At 47.9% G+C, this 8417-nt stretch overlaps 1 pseudogene across 1 annotated transcript; it reads left to right on the forward strand.

Annotated features, from left to right (window-relative positions):
• Nucleotides 1-6117: 6117 nt before the first annotated feature.
• Nucleotides 6118-7679, forward strand: LOC311172864 (olfactory receptor 13C7-like; annotated as a pseudogene). Its single transcript has 2 exons — nucleotides 6118-7028; nucleotides 7490-7679. The product of its transcript is annotated as an olfactory receptor 13C7-like (transcript).
• Nucleotides 7680-8417: the final 738 nt, after the last annotated feature.

Here is an 8417-nt window from a genome sequence, read left to right on the forward strand (position 1 = left end):
ATGGATTCATTTATTCTGGATATTTTATATATAAGAAAGTCATAAAATATATGATCTTTTATATCTGGCTTCTCCCAGTGGTTGACTATTCCTCTGTCTGCATATATACAATTTGTCTATCCATTCATCTGTTCATGAACTTTTGGGTTGTCTCCATCATTTGGCTATTGTGAATAGCACAGCTACACAGCTATGAGCCTGTGTGCACATGTGTTTTGGTCAGGATTCTCCAGAGAAAGAGAATTAACATCCTATTGGTCCAAAGCAAACCTCTTGGCTGAGCTAGACTCAGAGAAGGAGAACAGTGCAGAATGACAAGCCAAGGTGTGTGGATGCAGGGAGAAAATTTGGTCCATTGTTGCAAGTGACACACATAAACATAGGTGTTCAAATGACATTAGACCTAAACTGTATAATGAGCTTACTTTTTTTTCTCTCCAAGCACTGTCCCACATTTTGAAATATTTGTTTTTATAAGACAATGCTCCTTCCATTATTTCAGTGATAAAGGGCATATAGGAAATGAACCTTCATAGATACCACTGCCTGCAACTTCCACTAGCTATAATTGGCCAGGACTGAAAAACTGCCCTCAGCCAGGTCAATCACACACTTGGGATTTATTAACTTGGAACCATGTAAATCCACTGGACAGTAAGCAAGTTTAGAACAAAAAAGATATGCGCCTCAGAATTGATGGAGATCATGTTGCCAACCTTTTGGAAGATCTCTTTTTGAGACAATGAAGCAGAGACAAGAGACCGAAGATGAGACAGATAATTCAAGTCCTGGATGTAACATGCCACAGAGCCAGCTGCATTGCTTGCTTTCCAGTCAATAATAAATCAATAAATTCAACTTTTTGTCTAAATAGATTTAACTTTTGATCTCTACCACTTGCAACTAAAAAATTATTAACTAATGCAATTGATTTAAACAGGACCACACCCTGTGTCACTATGGTCAGAGAGGATATTAAACATCACACGGTGAGGGCCAGGGCGGCCTTAATTTTTCCCAAGAGGGAATTCATCTGAAGAATGGATCTCCATGAAGAAATGATTCTTTCTACCAGGGATGTGGATCACTACAGTATAGCATGGAACAAAGATGACAGATTGAAGCCAAGGGCATGAAGGCAGAAGAGAGTGCAGGGGCTGGTGAGAGAGCAACGAAGTCAAGCCTTAGATAGAAATATCACTGGGGTCACAGACCACAAAAGAAACTAACATTTTGCTAGGAGCTTCTGTTTAGTTCGGGAGGAACAAAGACTCTTCCATTATCCTCAACTGGGGTTGTGGAGGTGAGAGCCAGGCAGTATGGAGCATGGCCCTGGCTGCTTGGTGGCACCTGAGGATGGGCAGTTTCTTCCCTTAGAAGCAGGTGAATGCAAAGCAGGGAGGAGGGGAGGAATCTTGAATTAAAGGCTAATCTCTATCAAAAGTAACCGATAAACAAGTCTCATTGTCCTGCGGGTTTGGAAATTCTCATTTCATCATGCCACTCTTGCCGCTAGAGCGTGCACTCTGGAAAGCTGGGGTTGGGGGCGCGGTAGGCACAGCTCTGCCTTGCAAGCAGTGCACGCTCAGTAACCTTGTGCTGACTAAAGGCATGTACCCATCCCCGGATGCAGCCCTGACCTGGGTCACACTCTGTCGATGACTCTTGCTATGTCTAGACACACGTGCACAGATAGAACACTGAAAGGACAGTGACTCACATCATGGCCAATAAGGATTGAGGAAGAACACAGCAGTTTGCTCCAAAGGGCCTAATCCAAGGAATTAAAAGTTTAGAGAGAAAGTATGTTTTCACTCAGATCCCTTCTCTTTGTCCTCCTCCCCAAAACAAAATACTGCTTCAGCACAGACTTGGGGTGATGGTGCACAGAAGGAGTTGTGCACATTCTGAATGCTGGCTGTTGGATTCTGTTCATGAAATTATGATGTTCAGAGAGAAGAGAGGAGGTTGGGGGAGAGGGTTCGGGCAGCAAATCTCCTCCAGTACCTTTGTCATAATTGAATCTAGGGGATTCAATTATCCCAGAGGATGTGAAATTTCTAAACTGAGTACAACTCACTTTCCAAACTTTAAATGACTTCAGGGACTAAAATGGCCCCAAAGAACAACCTGGAATTTAACTTCTAAGGGAGATGGCCAGTCCTTTGGAGACTGAGCATATCAGGCAGGTGGAAGGGAAGGGCTACTAGTCTCCCCACTTGTCATACATTCCGAATCTTCAACCTCAGGCTTCACCCCTGCCTTCTGGTTTCTAACGCGGCTTCTTCCTGAACTTTAGGAAACAGTCATGCTTGCTTGCTGTGTTTCTAATGAAGGTAAGAGCAGATTTTGATCATACCAAAATTTTCATAAGCTCAGCAACAGTCCTACCATCAAATTTGACTGTAATGGATGGGGGGGCTTGAGAAGTAAGCTCCTTTCATTGATATAATGTTATGGAGTGAAAAAGACCCATTCTAGTGCCAGCAAGCACAGGGCTGGTTCACAATCCATTCAGGCAGATGGATAAAGGAAAGTCTTGGAGCCCTCAGTGGATTTTTCAGGCTTTTTTTTTTTAATTTTTAGAAAAGATTTATTTATTTATGCATACAAAAACTGGGATTTAAGCAAGAGGTGTGGGTGGTGAGAGGACCCACCAGAGATAGAGTGGGGAGCAGAACAGGCAGATCTACTGAAATACACTGCTGAGGGGAGCAGCGGGCGAGGCAGGAGAGATCTATGGCCCAGGTGGGTCACCTCCCTGGTCTGCAGGGGATCAAACCGCTGCTGTGTTTTTAGCTCCTGCACCACCAGGGAGGACCTCAAGATTTTTCATGCTTTAATGCTCTCTCATGGAGCCAGGTACACAGGCACACCTGGCAGGGATGCTGGCGTGCAAAGAGGCAGGCATGGACGGGGTGGGGGAGGGAAGGTGGACAGGGGTGGGTGCTGGGAGGCAGGCAAGCAACTGAGCCTCCCAACCCCTCACAAATCTTTATTCTTTCTTTGGGCCCTCTCTGGCATTCTCTCACCCTCTCATAGCCACCCTCCTGCAGCTGTTTGTCGCTGAGTGACACTGCCCATACATCCGTGGCCTCTAGGCATAGGTGTGCACACTTATACATGCCCACGTTCCAGGTGTCCCACACCTGTGCTCCCAAGTGCCTCCTGCATTAACACAATCACAGCCATAGGTGATAGCCATAGAGGCTATGGCATAAAAAGCCTGATTAATTCATTTACCCTACACCCATACAAACCACAGGAGTGTTGAAGTATTGGGCCTCACCCACTTTGTGCAGAGGGGAAAGGGCTTGTCCAGGAGCACACAGTTCCTAGCTGTCTTATTCTCACATGCACTTGTGTTGATTAAAATATCTTCCTCTTATAGTTAAGAATCCAAAATCCAGCAATAACAGAGCACTGTCTCCAGCTCTGGTGATGATGACGTGGGAATATTTTCTTCACACCAACCAGGTCCCAGGGAAAGGCAGGAGGGCTGGCTGACAGAGAAAAAACTGGCTGGGGGCTGATTTACTGCCCAGCACGTACATCACAGGTGGCGTGTGTCCTGGTACCTGGGCCACCTTCCAGCTGGAGACTGCTTTCAGTACTGATCTGCCTTCATAGTCAAGTCCATGATGGTAGGTTTGCCTAAGAGCTAACCAATTATTTTTAAGGCCCTGGGAGGGAAAGGAAGATTTATATCTCTTCATGCTGAAGCCAGGATATTACTGGATATTTGGAGGGCTGTCCTGTGGATGAGCCAGTAAGATTGCAAAGAAGCAGATTTCAGCTGGGAACTACTACAAAATGAAATGAGCTTCACCAAGGAGTAGAGAACCTTCCGTCACTCGGGGAATAAAGCCGAGGCTGGAGGTCTGGGAGGAATGCAGTCAGGGGCTTCCTGCATTGGGAAGGGAGGTTGCTTAATAGGCCCTGTTGGCAGTAGCATAGGGTGACAATGATGATAATGATGATGACATCCCCCACCTGCCCGCCCCTGCTAGCTTTTGAGTCCTTGGAGGTCAGGGCATTCACTGCTGTGTTTCCTGCACCTAGAACCAGAGAAGAGGCTCAATAAATGTTTATTAACCTGAATTATATAGTTATGGCACTGACTTGGTCACAGCTATGATGGTAAACACCGGCAGAGGAGTCTCAGAGCTCCCGAGGGAGGGGCTGGATTCCTGAGAGCACCTGACGGATAGCTGGGAAGTGCGTGAGTAGTTTAGAGACAGGCAAACAAAGCCAAAGGCTCAACACCCTCAAGTTGCCAACAAGGTTTTTAATGATCCAGAATAAATTTTATTTTCAGGAGAACTTAGAAGTTTGAGTAGGCACTTGAGCTTCCCAGAAATAAGAGTCAGACCAACAGTCTCAGAAGGAAGCCAGTATCTCTGGTGCAGGCAGATGGAGAATGAAGAGAAGAAGGAATATTCCTTCAAGTTGGCTCCAGTTGGCACCTGTAAGGGCAGGAAGGGCATAGAGCAGGTTCTCTATGACTGGAGCAGATGGGATAAAGGAGGAGTCCTGGAGCCCTCAGTGGCTTTTTCAGGCTTTATTGAGATCTACCAGTACATGGTAGGCAAGGGTACTGCGGGGCCCGGAGGCTGGCAGGCCTCGCAGCCCCCAGCAAGTCTTCACTCTTTCTGGGCTCTCCAGCGTTCTTTCATGGCCTTTGCTTCTCTGCTCTCTTTCACTCTGCTGGAAGTTCTGCTGTTCCCCTGGCTTCCCCATGATGCCACCCTTATAAGTCCAGTCTCTCAGCCCAGGTGTATCCACTTGTGGTGTATCCATACCCGACTCCGGGTGTCTGCCATCAGGCATGCATTCAGGACCGCAGACCCAGCATCAATACTAATGGCAGGAGGGCAGAAAAGCCTGATACTTTTTTACCTTACCCTATAGCACCACAAGAGGCCTGGGTGTTCCCCAAATGTACAAAAGAATCAACAGGATGTTAGGACCTTGTTACTGTGTTCTGGGATAATTTTCCCAGCAGATGGTACCAAGACAGAGTTGCTCTTGGCTTCCACCTGCCTCAAAGAAGGGACTCTTGATTTTGGTTTTTCCTGTTGGTTTTCATTGATGTTGTCTTGTCTCCTGGTCTGCCTTATTTAATACATGGCACATATTTTGTGTGAATCTTTGTAAAAATAATTTAGAGATGGTGTGATGTTACCTTCCCTTAGAGTGGATTTGTGTTTGCTTCTGTTAGGTATTTGGGAACACTGAAAATCTGGAATCACCTCAGTTCAATTTCACGGCTTGAGAAGATTTGAAGGTAAGGTACAGGGTCTGTAAACTCATGTTGCATTTTGAATCACTCTTAATTCCTGCAGAGATACCTGTTTTGCAAGCATGCACAGGGCAGGTTCACTGTCGATTTGGTCAGACAGATAGAGTCCCAGAGCCCTCAGTGGATTTTTCAGGCTTTAATGCTCTCTCAGGAACCAGGTTCACAGGCACACCAGGCAGGGAGGCTGGCATGCAAGGAGGCAGGCATGGGCAGGGCAGGGGCGGGGAGATAGGCAGGCAACCAAGCTTCCCAGACCCCCAGGGATTCTCTCTCAGTCTCATGTCATCTCATAGTAGCCTCACTTCAGGGTGATGCTGTCCTTTTATCCCTCTCTTGGGCCCAGGCATCCACAATGATACCTACGTGTGCCCTGTGTACACATTCCCAAGTGCTTTTTGCATAGGCCACAGGTGGCAGCTGTGGAGGCTAGCTATGGGAAGGGGGAAAAGCATAACCATTTACCCTACCTGCTCTTCAGGGTTCCCTCCCAAAAGGAGGAAGTTTAGTTAGGTGTCCTTTATGGTGGGCCTAACACTTCAAAACACACCCCTATCTCCTAGAGGCTGTCAGTGGTGCTTCCTGCCCTCTCAGTGGCCACCTCCAAAACTGTAAATACCCCGGTGGAAGCATAGACTCAAATGCTGGACATGTTTCTCCAAGTTCCTATTTACTTTCAGAATTAGGACCCTATGCTTCCTTGTCTTTTTGCCTCACCAATGGTTTACACAGATGTTTTCATTTGTCCACTTTTTCTGTCACCTGCAGGAGACTGAGTCCCAATTAACTTGTTCATTCTTATTTGAAGAAGTTAAATATTAATTTCTACATTTTCCCTAGAATCTCGTAGAGCTAACACAACCGTCATTGCTATTCTCCAGTTGTTCAGCTGCCTGCCTGGACACTTTTGGAATCACCAGCTGCTGAGGCTGCCCTCCTGACTTCCTGCTAGTGACAGAGCAGATGCACCATGGAGAGGTCTAGCTGGGCCTCCCCTGTGACAGGGTTTGTTCTCCTGGGCCTCTCCGCCCACCCACGACTGGAGAAAACATTCTTTGTGCTCATCCTGATGATGTACCTGGTGATCCTGCCAGGCAACCGGGTTCTCATCCTGGTGACCACCCGTGACCTCCACCTGCACACACCACTGTACTTCTTCCTGGGCAACCTCTCCTTCCTGGACATTGGCTACACAACCTCCTCAGTCCCCCTCATTCTTGACAGCTTCTTGACCCCCAGAAAACCATCCCTTGCTCAGCCTGTGCTACACAGATGTTCCTCTCCTTTGCCATGGGAGCCACAGAGTGAGTGCTCCTGGGCATGATGGTGTTTGATCTCTACATGGCCGTCTGCAACCCCCTGAGGTACCCCGTGGTCATGAGCACACCTATGTGCCCATGGCCGCCGGCTCCTGGGCGGCTGGTGGAGTCAATGCAATGGTTTAAACATCTCAGGCAATGAGGCTGCCCTTCTGTGGGGACAACATCATCAACCACTTTGCCTGTGAGATCCTGGCTGGCCTGTGCTGACATCTCCATCAATGTCATCAGCATGGTGGTGGCCAACGTGATCTTCCGGGGGGTCCCAGTGCTGTGCATTTTTGTCTCCTATGTGTTCATCATTGCTACCATCCTAAGGATCCCCTCAGTGGAAGGCCAGTGAAAGGCCTTCTCCACCTGCTTGGTCCACCTCACAGTTGTGGGTGTCTTCTACGGAACCATCCTCTTCTGTAGCGGTGAGAAGGCACAGTGCAGGATCTCTACGATCCGAGCAGCCAGGGTAAAGGACAAGAGTCCTGGAGCCCTCGGTGGCTTTTTCAGGCTTTTATTGGGATTTATCAGGTACACAGCAGGCAGGGGTGCTGGGGAGCTGGGAAGCTTGCCAGCCAGCAAGTCTCTCTCTTTGGGCTCTCCAGCGTTCTCTCGTAGCCTTTGCTTCTCTGCTCTTTTCACTCTTTCTCGTGGTTCTGCTCTCGTTCTCTGCTCTTTTGCTCTGCTTCTCCCACTGGTGTCCCCGTGATGCCACCCTTATAAGCTCAGTCTCAGCCCAGGTGAATCCCATCTACATAGGCTCACACCCTACTCCAGGTGCCTGTCATTAGGCATGCATTCAGGACAAGGATCCATCATCTATCCTGATGGTGGGAGGGAAGAAAAGTTTGACACCTTTTTACCTTACCTTACATCTGCATGTATGGGAAGCCCAAGTCTAAGGACCCCCAGGAGGGCAGACTAACAGGACCTTTCAGACAAGATCACCTCCCTCTTCTATGAGGTGGTGACCCCTATGCTCAACCCCATTCATTGTCTACAGCCTGAGGAGCAAAGATGTGAAAACTGCTGTGAAGAACCCGGTGAGTAGGAAACACCTAAATGAGTGACTGTCAAAGAGTCTCAGATTGCTAGAACAAATGACCTCCAAACTTTTCATTGTACTTGTGGGAAAATGGGTGTAACGCAACCAACCCATTCCGGGTAGGTTTATTAACGGTTCTAGCAGCCACATGCTCTTCGCTGTTGTTTGTAGTTGCCACACTCCTCCGTACACTGCACTCCTCCACCCTCGACACCGCACCACCACCACACCGCACTCTGCTGCGCCACCCTTATAAACCAGTCTCTTAGCTCAGGTGTACCCACCTACGCATGCCCACACCAACTCCAGGTGCCCGCCATTAGGCAAGCATTCAGGACCGCAGGGTTCCGTCATCCATCCTAATGGTGGGAGGGCAGGAAAGCCTAATACCTTTTACCTACCCTACAGTCCACCCCCTCAGGGTTTCCTGCCATACAGTCCATATGTTTCCCTTAGTCTTATGAACACTGCAGCCATGGCCCACAAAAAGCAAATGAAATACATAACAAAATGACTAAATTCAATTTTCTTAGGGGCAGAAAGACAGAGAAGTTATTGGTACCAGCAATGGGAGATCCCTCCCATCTGGCAATATACATGCTAATTTTGTGTCCGAGGACAATATTGTCGCTGGCATCAGTGGCCTTTCAGGTTGTGAGTACCACACTCACTTTGCCAGTGAAGAGGCATCAGTGGGTTCTACATGCAGCAGGAGTGGAGAGCTCATAATGGGCCACACAGTTATTACAAATGTCTCCTTGAG

This window comes from Talpa europaea, assembly GCF_964194135.1.
Source record: "Talpa europaea genome assembly, chromosome: 7".
Taxonomy (NCBI): domain Eukaryota; kingdom Metazoa; phylum Chordata; class Mammalia; order Eulipotyphla; family Talpidae; genus Talpa; species Talpa europaea.